Source organism: Haliaeetus albicilla, chromosome 1, assembly GCF_947461875.1.
Source record: "Haliaeetus albicilla chromosome 1, bHalAlb1.1, whole genome shotgun sequence".
NCBI classification, from domain to species: Eukaryota; Metazoa; Chordata; class Aves; order Accipitriformes; family Accipitridae; genus Haliaeetus; species Haliaeetus albicilla.
This window is the reverse complement of record NC_091483.1, coordinates 47,874,210-47,892,050: the sequence shown is the minus strand read 5'-3', so window position 1 is coordinate 47,892,050 and position 17,841 is coordinate 47,874,210. Positions and strand designations below refer to the sequence as shown.

General features: G+C 38.2%; 1 protein-coding gene across 18 annotated transcripts in view; it reads right to left on the bottom strand.

Annotated features, from left to right (window-relative positions):
* The window catches only part of TENM3 (teneurin transmembrane protein 3), a 485,679-nt gene that overhangs the window by 244,889 nt on the left and 222,949 nt on the right, over window positions 1–17,841 (bottom strand). The gene's annotated exons all lie outside the window — the stretch shown is intronic.

The window sequence follows — 17,841 nt, the reverse complement described above, 5'->3', positions numbered from 1 at the left end:
CTGTAGAGAGCCAGAACAACTAGATGCCTACCAAATACGCAGATAGAAATGTACTCATTCAAAATAGAAAATCCCATTTGCAGCTGGTAATCAAACTTAAGTTAGTGCCTCTGTCTTTAGAAAAAGAACTGGACTTTTAAAAATTATTACCAATTTTTTTTTTTTTTAATTACCCTCTGCTGGAACATGGAACTCCTTTAAAATGTTTGTGGGAATGGTATCTCCAACTTCGTTCTTAACATCGCTACACAAAGAACCCTCTTCTGAGTTGGCTTAGAAAGTACAGTGATACGTAGTAATCTCATATCATGCTTTTTTTCACCTTGGATCTTTGCTAATATCGACTAACCTTAACTCTCCTCACCTTGTTTACAAGATCCACTGCCAACACAGGCCAAGTTACGGCAGCAGCTACCCAGAAGCCAGATTTTGTCAAATATCCGATCAAGATATTAATGACTACACAATACTTCCAGGGAAGACAATACCATTCCAGACTATATTTCAACACTGTTATGTAGAAGGCTGCAATAAAAGCACATATTTTAGATGTATTATTCATAAGAAATTTAATAATATTCAAAAAGCTCACACAATTAGTGCTCATTTGCAATTTCCTAGAGAAACAAAGACTACACAGACTGAAATAGTAGAATTCTGTGAAATGGGGGAAAATAATGAGCCAAGTAGCCAGGTCCTGATGAGGGCAGTCTTGGCTGGCAATGGGCAAAAATACTGAAAAAAATCCCAGAGTAATAGCACTCATACTACATCCTGAACTGAAGCTCTTTGAGTTAGATATGCAACAGAATACGCATGCTTTGACTTAGCACAAAGGAGAAACTGTAATACAGTCACCATTGACTTTGCTCAGGCTTCGGAGTGGGGGGTGTTTTGCTGAAAATTGGAAGCTTTTTGCAGTTCAAATGCTGGACAGACATCAGCGATAGCTGCAAGACTGGCCAAGAAGAGAGGTACGAGATGAAATCATGAACTAATATAGCCAGTTAAAGAAGCAAGTCTTGAGCAGTTCCACAGCAACACTCATATTCTCTGCATCTCTTCCAAGAGGTCTAGTTGTAATAAATGGGGTATTAGATCATGCAAATGCTATTTTCCAAACTGCTTGAATGGAGTACCTATGTACAAGAACTTTCTGCCACTGAAAAATCTACTAAGTTGGTAATTAATTCAGGCGTATATCCTTACAGATCTTGAAAGAAAGAGGAATGGGAACTGGATGCTTGGAGTCAGCTCATGCAGAACTCTAGAGCACTTTTGAGAATTACTGCCCTCAGACAGCACCTGTAATTGCACCCCCTCTACAGAAGACTGCCATGGACTTGTGCAGGAAGCAGGATACTGGGTCCTCCAAGAGCCAGATGCTATGGAAAGCAAGAGGTATTTAGACAATCCCTCCTTCCAAAAGAAAGCTGCCTTATCACTACCCTCTTACATGTTCTGTACTATTTTTCTACAAATACGCACCACTGTACATTCACTATCTGAGGATTGCAGCCTATCAAAAAAGTATGATTCTGCCTCTGTTAATTACACCAGCGCTGACACTCCTTTGCCCAGCTGTCCCTGATCTCCCCATTCAGGAACAGACCTGGATGTCACCACAGTGGATCCTCTTCTCTCCGCTTTCAGCCAGCTGTGATGGAATTTTCCTTTGCTTTGATGCCCCCTGTGCTGCGATTCCACTGTCCCATTAATGCCAGCACAAATGATTTATGCAACCTATTAGATGCAACACTAAAGACATCTGAAACATAGATGTTTGCTTAGGAAAATATTTATATGGAGTAGATAAACAGGGGTGAAGCAAACCCCAGCACCGATACTCCACTTTATGCTGACATTGCTCATGCCCAAACAGTAGAAAGATCAAACAAAACCTTGGGGGTAGGTGGGGGGGAAGACTAGCATCTATTTCATTCATAGGAAAAGACAGAAGCATTTTTTTCCTTTCTTTTTTTTTTTTTTTAATTATTTGGTCAGAAGGATTATTACAGTAAATTATGCAGAGCATTAACCATTGAATTTGAACCCATTTTTAGTCTTTCTTTATTAATAACTCATTATAGTCCTTTTTCTTAATGTGGAATAAATTAGAGCTGTGTTAATCCATGCAGCTATCTGCAGGTACATTTATCACTACAGTAGCTGCTTTTACTCTCCTTACTGGAAGCTGCATTTCACGGGCAACAGAGACTCGTCCCCTGCTGAACCCAAGTCACGGTGGTCTTTTCAGGTCACCAGCAGGGTCACCTGAAAACTCACCTTTTTTTTAAAGGACTGAAAGGTACCGCACAGCTGGCCTTGACATATGTGAAAGAATTTCTCTCTCTCTCTCTCTCATATTGCCACAATTTAGATCAGTAAAAACAACTGAGCTGGGGCCTTGCTGGTATAAAAGGGCGAGGAACTGCTAACAGGATGTTCTTTGTGGGAACTCAAAGCTTTTGGAACTGATTCCTCTCCCCTGATCCAGAAGAGCTCAAATTTTATGGCCTTCATAGCATGTTGCATAGTTCATATTTTTCCAGAGTGTATGAAAATGAGAGAATTGTGAATGTGGTTAGTTTCTGGAGGCAGGGCTTTGTTTCAGCTTTCAAACTGGCTGGTTTGGATCTGGTTGAGGAGGGGGGGCTATTGCAGCTTAGTCACAAGGATTAGTTTTTTATATTTGCATTTGAATTTGTGTCAGGTTTTCAGGAATTTAAAGATTGTAACAAACAGCCATACTCACTCTCTGTTAAAGATAAGTATTATCACGGAGCACCAACACATTGGTAATTCCATCACTTCAAGCTGGACAGGTGGAAAGGACTTAAGAGGTTACACGGGAGGTGACTCTGGGTAGTCATTAGACTAGAGTATCCCAGGTACAAGTAGCTGTGCTCCTTGCAGGATGTAACGATTCAGTCCTTACTATTATCTCCTCTGAGCGCCATCATGCCAAAGTAGAAAACTTTTATTATGCCCATTTTTAACATGGCAAATGGAGACACAAAGATGAGTTGTCAATACCACAAAAGTAGTACCATGGGAGAGGGAAAACATGATGACTCGGATAGTCTTTCCATGGTCTATCCTAATGGCTGAACCTTTCTTCTTCTCATCATCGAGATAATAATTCCAGCTATTTATCAACATTAATGATGACCAGTGACTTTTATTAAAAGGCAACAAACACCTTTTTAGCCAACTACTAATTCACCTATTTGAATAGTAGTAGCCTAAGTGCCCTGTTAAGACATCCTATCATAAATAGTTAATTAGTGTTACAGCTACTTGTATTGAAATGCTAGGTGTACTTTAAAGAAATACTGTTGTCTGCATGTGCATTAGAAACAAACATGAATGAAGTATCTACCTAGAAGCCGAAATTGCACAGCATTAGTACATCACTTTGGAACCTGTTTTTCTTACGACCCTACAAAAAAGCAGGGTATTAAGCTGTGAGATTTAAACACTGCCTAAGAGAAAGATTTTTGTCAGATAAGGTATCATGTATAAGAGCAACATACATTCTCATGTCTGTTTTACAAGAGAGACTTAATCAAGTAAAATATTTATAATTTAGCTTTCCAGTTCCTGCTGGAAGTGTATTAAAAAAAAAGCAAATTCTTGTCTAGAAATAAAAGTCTTAAGAATACTATCCAATATCAACAGGATTAGTAGTATAATGTGTTCCCATGAGAAAGCACATGTGCCCAAATATATTTACATGTAGAACATCTTGTAGTTCTTAAGCATTTAAATACTACATTGACTAGATTTTTCTTACAAGTAAAGATGAAGATGAGCCATTTTTGATGCAGTAATGATACTGATTTAAATGAGAACAGACTAAGACCATGATGAGCTCAGAGGTTCAGTGTTCAAATTTGAAAACAATAACTTTTTTTTCCCCTTTTAATTCACATAGATAAAGCCTAACTATTTTTTATAACCCCTTTCAAGAGTGTATTGAGAATTTTGCAGTTTCAGATCAGCGTTTCACTAAAAATACAAGTGGAAATTGTAGGCAAGTAGATGAAACTGGGGTAGGGCAAAAGTTATAGCAAAAATATAATCCTTTCAAAAAATGACTGAATTATGACACTTTTCTTGAATGTAAGTGCATAATATGTGGTGGTTTTTTTCCTAAGAAGCAACACAAAACCACCCAGTATATGTTTGTACTGTGATTTTTGAGTGCTGTAGATTAATATATTGAAGTAAATAACGTTTCTCTGCACTTTGACAGATTTCCCAGCCATCTCAATGCAGTATCAGGCAAGGTAAGAAGTGCAGAATATTTTTGTATAACAGTACCTAGAGTTTTGCTATTTAACAGTACAGTGCCCTGCTTAGAATCATCCTACTCTACACTAATTTCTGTCATAAATAAAATAAATACAAATTTACAGTTACTATACAAATTGAGTATCTTGGTCTCCAAAATCTGAATTATTGAAGACATAAATAATGATCATGATGCTTTACATAGTACTTTTATCGTTTTTGTTACTTTTTCACTGAAATATTCCTGTGTTCAAATGCAGACAGTACCAGTCAGCCAGCAGAGAAAAAAGGCACGTATGCTTTGAATGATTAACACAGTTCTTGGAAACACAAAGCATATATGCTTTCCTTATCTTATAGTACAGCTAAGTGATGATGAGGAAGACATTTTCATGAAAGTTCTGTATCATCATACATCTGTATGATGTATCAATGAGTCCTTTGAAAGAAAAGTTCCTCCCTTCCTTCTTTCCCCCCCATCCCCCAAAGGTTAATCCTATTTGTTTCAGAAGAACTACTATATGAATAACAGTAGTGAGATGAAGCAATAAAAAATAATGCTCTGATGTTTTCAGGTAATTTTACCTAATATTAGAGGAAAAGGCAATAGTATTTTAGGAAAAAGTTTAAACCCTTCACTGAAAAAAGAAAGATCCAACTATAATCTGAGTCTATATCTCTCCTTAAACTGAACTCTATGAATTTGAATCCTGTTTGTATCTTGCGAGACTCACTTCAGTGCATCATCACACTTTAGGAATCCAAAGAGAAAACTATCGAAGATCCTGAAACATGCACAGTTGTGGCACCTTCCTGCCTAATTTTTCATATCACTTTCCCATTTTTTCATTAACCTCTATCAGCAGCTGCTACTCACTGGCTTTCATCTGGAAAAGAAGGCAAAGAAGCAGTTGCTTGCACAGCGAATGCTCCAAACTGGAGACTGAATGTCTAATCTTCATAATAAGCAGCTCCCAACTGGCTAAGTTTTGATTTACATTTAATACTTGGGTCCACAGTGCTAAATCCCTGTGGATTACTGGATTTTTATTTTTTTTTAATTAAAAATTTACACTTTTGTGAGAAAGAAAAAGAGGGAGATATTTACTGCAAATGAAAGGGACATAAAAAAGTAACTGGAAAGAAAAAGAGGTCAATTTGGTATGTAAACTCATGAGATACAGGATATCTCATAACAAACAACGTATTTGTAGGCTGTTTGAAACAATCCATTTAGAGTAAAAGTTTTGTATAGAGGTCTGACAAAGGGAATTGGCTTTCGTAAAAAACTACCCTATTGTGAATCTCTTAGAATTGGTAAAGACCACCAGCAGAGCAATCCTATCAGTATAAGAGAACAAGCTCTAGGAAAAAGCACTCTGTTCTTCTTAATAATGAAGCTGGAATTTCATACCTCTAGAAAAGTTTAACTTGTATTCTGATAATCTTTGAAAAAAAAATAAATTTCAAGGTACTTCTCCGAAATGACATCTTTAAAAAGATATTTTAAAAACAGAGGCGCACACACACACACAAAATCAATATCCGTGTGATTCCCACAAAAAAATATTTCACATATTTCTTGGAATAAGCATTGTACTGATCATGACAGAAACTATGTGGCCGGGACTGTGGGTTCAGCTGCTGCTGTCCTTCATCTTCTATTTTGTCTTTTTATTGTAGGGTAGATGACTGAAAACTCACTGTATCATTTTGGTCTGAAATTTCTTTTTTTTCTCAGTAGAAAGAAACCATTTCTTTCCTCCTAATTACACCTTCTCCTCCCTCCCTTTACATCGTAACTCCTTGGGGAAAAAAAACCAACCACCAGAGCAAATTTTCTTTTTACACAGTTGCTGCTTTGCCAAGATCAGAAAAAAGTGTCATCCTTTGGGTAAGTCTGTCAAACAGATTTCTAACATACAGTTTGAGAATGTTCATCTAGAAGTACTATATCTGCACTTGTATATGCTTGTATGACATTTATTGCCTTGGAAAGGTGGCATAAAAATTATTTCACACTACTCCTGACACCCGGTGTGAGCCATATCCCTGCAAGTAGTCTATATACAAAATGGTTATAAAAATCATATGTTTAAAATAAAATAAATGCTTTCCAAAATATTAACTTGGGTTTATATAAAAAAAAAAAAGCATTGCAGGCTGCTGTTAAGTAGACACCTTATCACCTTTTCCAGGAAAAGAAAAAAAAGGAAGAGGTTTTCATAAACCATAAGAATAGGGTTTATATACAGTTTAGGTACACTCAGAACTGCCTACATGAACAAACTTTCCCGTGGTACATGTTCAGGCAGATGATGAATGCCTGGTGATAGGTGGGTTGTTAGGCACAAGGCTAAGTGCTGTAGTGCATCTAGAATTGCATTTATGGCACACCTTGAAGTGATTTATTGGATATTAATTCTCCTAGAGAGCAGGTGATCATTTTCCACATTCAACCCAACATACTTAATATTTGCCAACATGCGGAACTGCTAGTGAAATAATTTTAGTCGATACCAGCAGACGTGGCATATTCAGAAACAGGGCGTAGACACTATAAAGAATTTAAAGTTACCATTTACTTAACAGGGAGGAAGGAGAAGAAAATATTTCTTCATTTTATCCATACTTCAGGATTTTTATATGTGCTCACTACATTTTAGTAAGCCTGTTCACCTTGTGCTCACACACAGAGCCATTAGTCTGTACTGCAGGTCTTAGAATCACCACTTGGGCTCGACTTACTTCAAGCAAGGCTAACCATCGCACAAGTGTCCAGAACACAGAATATTACATAGAAGTTATCACATGTAATAGTCCTTGAAGTCTTTCTTCCTGCTACCACTTCCCCATGCTCCATTTATCTGCTTGGCATGCCACTGCATAGATGTCAGACTGCCATGGATCCATGTCTGTTAAACAGCTTCAGAACTCACAGAGTTCGGCTCTGTCATTCAGTTGCTATTTTCACAGCAGCCAACTTTATCACTATCATTTCCTAATTCCATCATCTAAATGATTTCACTAACAATGCATTTCACTAAAGACCTTCCCACAAGCACTGCCAGATTTGCAAACTCTGGTGTTATCTGCCAAGAAAAGGAACTCAAAGGCCAGCTGAATTCTCTTGTACAAGAGCCCTTAAAATGTGAGCAAGTGGTAGAATATTCGGCATAAAAAGTATTTCTCAAGGAAAATAAAGACACTAAATATAGTATGTATATACTGAGGGCACACAAAAGCCAATGGCATGACACAGGAGTTTTTATACTGCTGATGAATCAGCGCCAGTCGCAGGAAAGGGTCTGCAACCCCCCGCCCCCCTCCAGCCTTCTTCCCACCCACTATGTGCTTATACTTTAAGAGCAAAGCATGCAAAGTGAAAGCCTAAATGAAAACCTACATGGAAGAGTGGAGCCACAATTAGGATTGAAAATGCCAGTGACTGCATCAGTTCTGAGGCCAAAAATCTGAGATGGTCAGAGGCGAGCCTGCTGGAGAAGGATTCAAAGATAAGAAAAGCATTCAATAAAAATCCAGCTTTTATTGCAAATGTCTTGAAGATAATCACATTTATAGAAGCTGTCCTTAACATTGGTAAAAAGGCAGATATAGCATTACCAGTGTCTCAAAGAGTTCACTCTGCTTTCTATAGCAGTGTTTCCTGAAGTATTTCCCCACACGCATACAACTTGCCTTAGCTTCCTCCTGCCATCTATTCTTGCCACTTGCAAGAAGCATTGTCAGCCCCTTCTCAGGAATCTGGAAGTTCCCATACTTTGGGATTACTGTTCCCTCCTTCCCATTTGCTGGGAATGCTTGTGCTTCATTAGAGTTAAAATACTCATCTCACTGCATTTGCTCAGTACTTGGTTGAAGCGGGGTCAAAATAGTAGAAAAGTATGGAAACCAGCTTGTTTTTAAAATTGCATGGAAAATATACGCAAAAATACTAATTTTATTACAAGAAGGATCTCTATTCCACATTTAATATCTCAATCCACTTTTGGTAAACAAGTTATTCTCACATCTCTCTGTCCACCACCCAGAGACCCAAATACTTTTTTCTACAATGGGTATGATCTACGCATACACAACTCAGTCATCTATCTAGGCAGACAGTGACTGTTGAAAGATGCACTTCAGGAACTACTGCCATCAGTTCATCCCTCCCTCTCCCCTTCTCTCCTCCCCACCCTGAATTGTCCTTTCTCATCTTGTCCACCTACCTTTCTGATAAATTTGCAGGGGGGAGATAGAAAGTCTCCAGTAGAGTGACATCCTGAAGAGCAGAGTGCTGATACTGGTATTCATTTTGAGACAAGCCCTCAAACGTGGTATACCAGAATCCTAGATTGTAGGTGTCTGAAATCCTTTTGTCTACTCCTGTGGCCTCCCAGAAGTTCTTCTGAAGTTTCCCTGGAGCCAGTGCTTTCTGCAGCTGGACCACAGACACTGAGAAAAGTACTGCAAGGGCTATAAAAGGGCACAGTGGCTCCTACTGTGATTGTAGGGAACACGTGCAGTGGACTTTCCACAGAGAATTCAACTGCTTATGGTTCTCAGTTCTCTATATAAAGGAAATGGATCTGTCACTATCTGCATTGCACAGGAGCTTAGCTAGATGAAGAGTGCTTAGGCATGTAACTACATGATTTCAATACCTCATCTAAAACTATTATACTCTAAAGCCTGGCACAAGAATTTATGAGCTGAATTCCATCAGTATTCTTTGCCTTTTTGATAACACTCATGCTAACATCCACACAAGGGTCACATTGCTATTTAAAACTCTCCTGCACCAAAGTAAACAAACCAGACACTGATAGATTTTCTGAACTACCCTGAGGCAGAAGCAGTTTCACAGATGGAAGAAAAAAAAAGATGGGCAAAGGAAAAACTGCTCGAGAGGGAGAATTTGGCTCCAGGTTTTCTAAATCTTACCATCAGTATTTCATTCTGGAAAATCCTCCACTTAATAAAGATATTTTTACTATTATAATGGTTTTTTTTTCCCCTGAAGTATTCAGAAATTGATAAAGTTGGACCTTCTTTGCTGCAAATTTTTGCATGCTGATCAAACAAGCTAAAAATGTGTCCCATTACAGAGGAAGAAGGCAGTACTAGTAGTAACAGAGTATTTTAAAACTCAACAAAAACGTCCAAGAGAAAATCTATCATACCAAACAGCATCTGAAAATCTGAAGCACTTAGTGATGAATGTGTAACTCCCCCTAATGGAGGCATATTTGAATTTATCTTAAAAGAAAATGTCAATAACTTAAAGTCCTAATGCTCAAACTACTATTACTACTGTTGTATCACTTCCCCCTTTCTGGCTTTTTAAAGAATCTTTTAAGGTATGCATCTGTGATCTACAGTAAACATGCAACTATTATCAACATAATTTTTTTCTTAGTTTTATTACATAAAGTAAAATCTGAAATATATGTGCACTTCAGCATAGTTCTACAGTATACACTCAGTAGCCATTAAAATTCCCTTAAATTATCTTCTGTCAGTCATTTCAACTTCTGTTTTAGCTAAATGTTTTCCTGTTTCTTAAAAAGTCACAAATTGCTATAAAAATGACAGTGACAGGCCACAGTGGTTTTGGTTGTGTGGTATAAAGAAACACTTCTTATATGCACAGCTGCTGGTAATGAATGCAGCATGTTTGAGGCCTAATCTTGGACAGTTTCCTACATTTCTGACTGCAGTTTCCCTGGCAAGTTTTCTGGGACCATATTATCTATATGTCCCAGTATTTCAGCCAAAACTTTTCAATACAAGAGTTTGGCACTGTGCACTGGCTTTCAGAAGTCTGTCCTCCCAGAGTTAACAACTTTTTAGGAGTCTTTGCCCTAATTATTTTCTAACAACTTGGTTTTTTTTTTAAATGCATAATTTTCTACATAACCACCCTGCACCCTGTAGGATACAGCAGAGATATTAAATTTTTGTATAATAAAATCACTACTTGTGAAAGATGCCAGATTGACAGTATCAGAGACTAAAATTACATTTGTCCACAGCCCAGCTACAGTAACAACAGCAGCAATGTGGTTGTTTTCAGAACTCTCACATTTGAGCTACTGCGACTTCTAGGGTAAGTGAATAGCTCTGGACTTTGTTCTGCCCAGACTTCTGATAAGCCTGGATGTTGCTATAATTGGTCTGATGATACTGTAACTAAGTGGTGTAAGTAGGAGTGCAATGAAACACTGGATTTTACACAGGTCATACTCCGTGAAGGAGGCATTTAAACCTATCTCCTCGTACTGGTGAAAGATGCTACATTTTACTCCATTACCAAAACTAGTCTTTAATCTAAACACATGGGTACACAGATTTTCTCCTAATATAGAGAAAATGGAAAGAAGATCAGCAGTCTGGAATGAAGCTATGGGTGTAATCCCGAATGACTTTTCCTAGGTTTTGATTATGTATTGGATAGGAAGTTTAGGAAATTTGGTGCCGAAGAGTTTTTCTCTTTCAGTTTTTTGGTTTAAATGGGACTTTATATATTTTCTGTTTTAATTTGCAAGAAGTAGTTCCTAGCAAAATATGCTTTTACATAGGACTTACCCAACTGTCAAATTCTACTCTGTAATGCCAACAGAGTGAGATTCAAAACTATGGATGAACATATGTTTAAAATTATTACATTGTAAGGCAGAGATAGACATGTTCTTGTATAGCAAAAAGGACAAAAATAAGCTCATAAGCAAGAAGGACATCAGCATAGATAAAATATGTCTACATGCACCATTAGTCATCATACAGAAATATTTCTAACTTCATATACGTACATGGAAAGTTAAAAATTAAGTACTCAGAAGCAAAGATCTGTGTTACAAACCAGGAAAGGTGGAGAAGATATAGGGGAGATCTAGAACTAGAAATGAAGTAGGATAAGCTACAATTCACAAAGTGGAGCCTGGCACCGTAACAAGAAAGAAGTAAGAGCAACAATTACCAAAGTACTTAAGAGAGTTAAAACTTTCCCAAATATTTTGCTGCCCGGGATTGCTGCTGATTTTATTTTAAAAAGGGAACTAAAACTAAACACCAGTAGCTGTATAGACAAAAATATCAAATTTTTACATGCTTAATCCTACCCTGGCTTATTTAATGTAACTTTAAAAGTCTCTATTAATAATCTTGTGACAGAATAATTCTCCCCCCCCCCCCCCCGCCCAAAAAAACCCCAACCCACAAACAAACCAACCACATGACAAAACCATAACAGACTCTCTGAGCTAATGTATTTAACCAGGAAACAGTCTAACCATGGTTATAGGTGCTGAAACAAGGATTTTCACATCTGTCTGATCTGGACAGTCAAACTGTAGGGACAGCCATGATAGAGATTTCCTTTCCAAGTTCCTGTTCTCCCCTAACAAAGTATTACTGAGATTTGTTTTACATGTTTGACAGAGAGTAAATTACATAGATATAGGAAATCCTCTGAAGATTTGTGAGCCTTGTGAAAGAGGTTAATGTGAGTCAGGGAACATCAGAGTTAGGATACATAAGTAATACAAATGCCGTCAGCCATTATCTTAAGATGATAGCACAATTTTGTTTGTTGGATTTCCTTGAAAAAATCTTTTATATTACTTCTGGGATTGCAGTTCAACTCCAGTACACAACCCTACTGATGCTGTGTGCATGCTTCAAAATATGTTCAATTATGTAGTTGATTATTCAAAGCCACCGCTCACTGTTCAGCACTAGTTGGTGCAGTTTGCATTGTGGAAAACATAAGAGGGCAAATGAGTAGTTTTTCTCTTTTTCTATGTTTAAAAAAAAGGAACATCTCTCCCTGTGACACAGAGTAGCACTAAACTGATGGGTTTTGCAGTCATATACATTGCCTGCTTAAAGTACTTTCAAGGTGATGACTGTAGAAAAACATAAAAAATTTGGTCCTTCCAGCTCAAGCTGGAGAGAGTCTGGTGGAGAGCCACCAGGATGATTTAAATATTGAGAACTTGCCACAAGAAGAAAGGTTGGAAGAAGGGATTCATGCAGCCTAAGGAAAAGAAGGCTCAGAGGGAGCTAAGCACAGTCTCCCACTGCCTAAAAAGTGGTTATAGAGAAGATGGAGGTAGGCTCTTCACAAGGGTGCGTGGTGACAGGACAAGAGGCAATGGGTCCAAGCTGCTTCAGAGGATATTCTGTCTGGATATTAAAAAAACTTCACTGTAAGAATGATTAAAAATTGGAATAAGTTGCCCAGCTAAGAGGTGGGATCTCCCTTGGTGAAAATCTTTTCAATCTCTGAGACATAGCCCTGGATCATCTAAGTCTAAGGCCCTCCTTTCAACAGAAGGTCAGACCTGATGAGCTTCAGGAATCCCTTCCAACCCCAACTTTATGCAATTCCACAGTCTCAGTTTAGTTTGCTGTGTTTTGTAACTACAGGAGGAAAGGCCTCCTAGCTGAATCACCATTTCTCATCCCCAAATTGCCGTTTGTTCTTAAAGTATCTTGCCAAACAAAGTATCATCCCACACATGCAAAAGAAAAAAAAAGGAGAAAAGAGTTCAGTCATACTGCTGTCAATATTCTTTATTTACTTTCTTTTACACACATTCTTGTGGCGCTCAAGTGATCCTAGAAATGAAAACTGATTTGGAAGTTTTGTTTTTTTAAAAGATATAGTGCATTAACAGTCCTACTGTATTTGTGCTGCAATTTGAGCTGCAAAATAAAGCAGAATAAATCTAGTTGTGAACCAGTAGCCTATATGCAGATAAATTTATAGAATGTCCTAGATTCACCTATACCGCTTTTCTTATGCTTTGCTAAGTTGCCAATGAAAAGTGGTAACTTCAATGAAGCATTTTGACTGTAATAATCTGAATGTTAATTTTATTTCTCTCTCTATATATAATTATATATATAAGGCTAACTGCACTTCTTGATGGGTAAACCTATGTTTACTGTGAATAATATAGGAAGCAGGGGGAAAAAGAGCATATAGAGTGACATATGTAGAGAACTAATGACAAAATATGAATAACTGATATGAATAGCTAAGTAAAACACAGCATAAATTAACTTGGCTCTACTGGTTTACAAGCACATACAGGTGCACAGCATTTGAGAGGAATTCTTACATCATGGTACTGAGAAAGCTCATAGCCAAATGTGTATAACTGCAAACACTACTACTGTCTTTAAGTCCCATTTAGCTACAAATAGACATTTAAGTATATATATACAGAAATCTATATTTATTTCCAAAGTCCAACAGTACCCACACATAACCAAGTACCAAAGGAACTCTGCTTGCTTCAAGAGACTGCTGGAATTCCTTTCCTCACCAAATTACATCGTATTTTTCTTTTCTCTCCTGCTATGGGAAATCTACTTATAGCAATTCAGTACCAGCAGAAAAGTCCTCCCACATGAAAAGATGTGCGTGACAGGGCTGTATAACCTCACGGCAAGGGCAGAAACACTTCTGTAGGTATAGTGGCTCAGGCCCCAGGCAGAGGTAGGTGAATATAGGGTCCAGAGAAAATAGCAAGACGATACAGTTATGCTGGACATGCTAAAGCAGTTGGCTGCCGAGCTCAGAGGGTGAGCTCGGATTTCTCTATTCCCTCCTAAATGCTCGATGACAAGATAAGGAGGATCCAAGCTCACCCCAAGCCTTCGTATAGTGCCTGGACCAACTGGCAGGATCTTACCAGCGTGAAGTCCTTACACCAAAGATATTAACAGTTATGTAAGTAATGACTACACGTCACTTTAACACTTTTGCAGAAAATGAAATGTATAAAGGAATAATATTTAATTTTGAAATCGTAAGAGGAAAGGTTTTATTTGTAGCACTATGTTTATTCATGGATTTGTTACTTATTATAGTCTGGAGACAAAAACTCATCACTAGCTGAATCATGTTTTATATTACTGATTTTGAAGTTACTGATTTTGTATTTATTAATTTTAAATTTCAGACCCAAGATAAATGGAAGCATTTAATTCTCAAGAACACAGAGCTAAACATTCAGTTTTCCAACTACAAAACCTGTCTTAGTGTCAAAACTTGAGGGAGAAGGCAAGGATGCTTTCAGGTGAAGTACAGGTAGTTATTGTGGCTTGACAAAACTAGCAGAGAAGAAATAATTTTTAACATTATTTCTTTAGTAAGACTTTGGAGAGTAAGTGGTTATTATCTTTTAAGTACAGGGTTCGGTGCACATCCCAGCAAACTCCACAAACCCACCAGTAAAATTGAACAGAGGTTACAGGACAATTTTATTTTTAATTTGATACACTATTTGTTCTCAATTATAAAGTAACATTCTTATTTTAACATAATATTGACCATTAATTTCTAAACCTGGGCCTGCAATTCCAGATACCTGAAAGTACAATTACCAACACGTACTCCCTCCTTAGTCAAACTTGTAATGAACAATGAAGGAAACAAAGGAACTTTTATCAATCTCACAAATCCCATGGCTGCTTTCAGATGATGCAGCATTGACTCATAATTCATCAACGTATATGGGATGACTAACATACAGTTACCTCATCTCTAAAATGGGTGTTCCAGTATCTGCCTAAGGACAAGGAGGTGGTAATCTGGAAAGCTACAAACTTAAGTATTAAAAGCTAAGTATTAAAAGGTTCCTAAATAGGAAGTTAAAAACATAGCTTCCAACGAGTCTATGTTCTTCACCCTCCCTAATAAATGATTCTCTTCTGGATAACCTGCTCAGAAAGCTATGTCATACCAGAGGAGGTTAGTGAGCTAGACTAGGCTGAAGTCAGTCACTCATTCTATGGCTTGAAAATTATAACCGCACCCAGAATAAACAAGCTAACAGAATGAGCTACTTTTCCTCAGATCTGTCCTGACACCATCAGATTTACTCAAAGCAGATCAACTCCTGTGCATTTCAATGAACAAAACTTGTGAAGTCCCATGCATTGTTCACACATGTGGGGACATCTGGATAGTTTGACAGTAAGCCGACTCAGCTGGGAGCCTACGTGGACATCAGCAATGCTAAGAAAGCTTGTGGAAACAAAGGTGTCATTCTGAAATATCTGAACAATGGTTAAACAGACACAAGAGAGACTCAGTAAAGGAAAGAGGCAAGTAACACTCTGGAGCAGACATAACTTATGTCAGACATAACTGCCCTGCTCCATCCTGTTTAATGGCCCTTAGCTACCTGATCCAAGCACCAGATCAAAACAGTTAGATCTACCTCTTTTCTCTAATGTTGAGACCCAGTGCCTGAAGCCTGGGAAAATACAGGTGGAACAAATAAGTGAACAGACAGTGAATTCCTGTTACACCTTCTGCCTTCTTAGGAAAGGGAGGTTGAATAAGAAGGTATAACAGCACAAGCTATGTGTACTACAAGAGGGAGTACAGGGGTCTTGGGGACGCTATCAGGATCCAAAATAAATTAACATTTAGTTTTGAAGTAAGTATTTTGACAGGTTAATTATTTTTTGAAAGTCCTATTTGCACTTTTAAATTTTGGTTTTGAATGAACTTCTTCCTTTCTCTGCCTCACAAATAATTTTTTAATGTACATACAAATTGCAACGAGTGATGAGAAAGTACACGCAAGCACAAATTAGATGACGTAAAACTGAATCAGACACTTCCAGATTCTTCAGTAAATCTTAAGCAATTTCATATTACAGCTATGCCAGTCTAAGGCTACCAAATGGGAGGTCCCACTTCCCACCCCTTGAAGCCATGGATTCCTGCCTGCCTCCCTGCTCCCCCTTTTGTTAGATCAGCCTGTGCAGCTGCAGGGTGAGTTGCTTCAGCTGGCTGGTGATGTAAGGTAATTTTTTTCAGGGTTAGGATACAGCTCCATTACAGATGACATTAAAATATTTACTGCTGCTGCAGTTATGTCCATCTTCTGCAAACCCTGCCTCCTGTGTTCTGTCAACTGTGCTGTTCATCTGACTCTGCAGGGAGCAAGTTCAAGCTACTAAATCTTCAGGAAATTATCCACAGAAATTGGGGGTAGAAGGGCTGGGGAGAGAAGCAGGGAATAATACTCTGCTGGCTCAATGGCCTCAACTAGATCATTAAGAAATTGGATGAATGCCTGCCCTAATACAAAGAAATAACAGCCACCACATAGCAAGACTCAGGATCAAGGCAGTACCAGCATAGTATACTCTAGCATTGACCATCACCCCTGGATCATCCAGCAAACTGACATGTTCTGTGTCTGTGTGATTAAGTGCTATGTCTGCAAAAGAAATGGCCATAGCATCTGGCTGGAGTCAAGCAGGATGGGATCATCCCCTTCTGATACACATGGATATTGGATTGGCTTACCTATCATATGAAGTCTCATCCTTAAACTGTATTTTCCATTATAACAACATAGGGGAAAAATTGTTACATCAACAGATCAAGAGAACACCAATATGCTTCAATTCAGCTTTTTTTTTTTTAAATCTTTGGAAGCAGAGATTTGGTATGTTTATATTTTATTGGGAAAAGGGGTATGGAAAAGTAACATCAAACAGCTAATTGCTGGAAAAAAAACAGTGGCCTTAAGAGTTTTTTTCTAATGAGGTAATATTGATTTATTCAACTGGTATTATTTTATAATTATTCAAATCATGATTTATTAACCCCTGTCTGGCACAGGCATTCAATCCCATAAATAGCTCAAAAACCAACCCCAACAGTGAATCAAAAGAAATATTAAACTGAACTAAAACAATCCTGAGACAGCTGGATCATGAAAAATTGTTCAACTCTGAGAACATTTAAAGGTTAGAGCTCTATTATGGGTAAAAGAAAAAAGATCATAGAGAAAAAAAGATTAATACAGTGAGTACCTAGTCCTTCTTTTATTCATTTCATTTCTACCGTAAGGCCACCATTTTGCAGATGGTCTGAAGTATCACATTCCTTACCATCTCAAAAGGCTTTATATCACTTATTCTAACTATGCTTCTAAAAGAACAGCCTACAGAAAGCTGCTGGGAATAAAATAGACATTATCGTAGAATGGTTTGGGTTGGAAGGGACCTTAAAGATCACCTAGTTCCAACCCCCCTGCCATGGGCAGGGACACCTTCCACTAGACCAGGTTGCTCAAAGCCCCATCCAACCTGGCCTTGAACACTTCCAGGGATGGGGCATCCACAACTTCTCTGGGCAACCTGTTCCAGTGCCTCACCACCCTCACAGTGAAGAACGTCTTTCTCACATCTAATCTAAATCTACCCTCTTCCAGTTTAAAGCCATTACCCCTTGTCCTATCACTACATGCGTTTGTAAAAGTCCCTCTCCAGCTTTCTTGTAGGCCCCCTTTATGCATTGGAAGACCACTATAAGGTCTCCCTGGAGCCTTCTCTTCTCCAGGTTGAACAACCCTAACTCTCTCAGCCTGTCTGCATAAAGAGGTGCTCCAGTCCTCTGATCATCTTCATGGCCCTCCTCTGGCCTTGCTCCAACAGGTCCATGTCCTTCTTCTGTTGGGGGCCCTAGAGCTGAACACAGTACTCCAGGTGGGGTCTACTTGA